The following is a 1,524-nucleotide window of genomic DNA, read 5'->3' on the forward strand; positions in this document are numbered from 1 at the left end:
GAAGCTGGTTTTAAAACAACAGTCATGCCCTCCTTTTTCAGAGACACCTGTCATGTCCGTGAGGTTAATCCTTTATGTTAAAACCCTGGGTCCCATACTGCTTTGTTTTTTTGGGTTTTTTTGTTTCTTTGTTTTGTTTTTTGGGTTTTTTTCGGTTGTTGTGGTGGTTTGTTTTTCACTCAATTCATGAACAGAAACCAAAAAAATTTTCATTCCATGAAAGTTTAGAATGTTCCAAGTGGTCTAATTAAGTGACATACAACTTCCCGCCTTTCTCCGCTTCTATGAAACAATAACTATATGCTAAGCCCAAAGTCTTGCAAACCTCTTCGTGTTGCCCCTGTGGGGGGTGGGGCAAGAGAAGTGGAAACCAACTGTAGCCATGTTTTCTGAGCCTTGCCAATGCATCCCACCCAATGTCATGCTTTGAGTGTCATCCTTTCGAGGTGAAAGCTCACCAAGAAGACGTGTCTCACCTCTGAACCTGGATCGGTTACACATGGTTCATGTGACTTGTACAAGTGTTTCATGTTGTGTTTTGAGATGATAATCATTAGTTCACGCATATGGAAAGATCGCCTGAGCCAAGGCCCCGGTCTAAGCACCTTAACACAGGTTACTGCAGGGAGCTGCTGGCCCATGGGGTGCCTTCACTCAGACAGGCCCAGTTTCCCTCTCTGGTCTATTCTTCAGGTACACGCAGCATTCTTCAATCGTTTGGAGGTGGGAAAGGGTGATGCCAGTCCCCTATTGGCATTCCCTGTCACAACCTGGCCTGGTCTCCAGAAGAGTTAGGGGAACCGCAGGAGGCTAAAGAAGGGCCTGGGCCCCTCTGTTGACCTTGACATTAAAACACCAGGAACCAGTGTGGAAGGGCACCAAAGCGTGCTTTCTCTATGTAAGTTCCTTCAGATCTTGTTATTAAAGACAGTCCTCTTGGACTAGCTCTGTTTTCAGCCGCCAACAGCATTGCCTTTCTGTTGACACAGGCTAGGAGCAAATTAAATGAGAAGTTATGTTTACAACTCTCTGTTTTATATCTTAGTTCCCGACATTTATTCTTCAATTGGTAAGTTTAATTTTCATGTTATATGTCATTACAGATGACAGGTAGTTTACTTAATGTTATCCATACCCATATCTACTTACATAAGTATATACGCACACACATAACACACATATATGCGAGAGAGATGGGTAAGGAGTTGTCTTATGAAATGATATAAATGATTCTTATTCTATATACACTCTACCTGGAAATTACAAATCCATCAGTATTCCTAAGCATTATATCATTTTTAATCAAGTACAGAGAAGTACACAGCTTTTTTGTATTGTACACTTTGTATACTGTAACCAATACGTATGTTTTCAGGGGCATTTGTTTAGGGGTAAACTCCAACATTTATTCCGAGTGAGCAGAGTGATTTGTTTTACATGCAGAATGTTAGCATCCAGATGTGCCTTGCATTGACAATACGCAGCGCCTGCAGGCTTCGGCCTGGCTTCCCTGTTTTCAGGCTG

The 1,524-nt window shown here is 42.3% G+C and overlaps 1 protein-coding gene across 2 annotated transcripts in view; it reads left to right on the forward strand.

Annotated features, from left to right (window-relative positions):
- The window catches only part of WWTR1 (WW domain containing transcription regulator 1), a 138,343-nt gene that overhangs the window by 130,080 nt on the left and 6,739 nt on the right, over positions 1-1,524 (forward strand). The gene's annotated exons all lie outside the window — the stretch shown is intronic.

The sequence above is a fragment of the Echinops telfairi genome, unplaced genomic scaffold (genome assembly GCF_000313985.2).
Source record: "Echinops telfairi isolate 266 unplaced genomic scaffold, ASM31398v2 ScPeMD7_4225;HRSCAF=4972, whole genome shotgun sequence".
In the NCBI taxonomy this organism is placed as follows: Eukaryota; Metazoa; Chordata; class Mammalia; order Afrosoricida; family Tenrecidae; genus Echinops; species Echinops telfairi.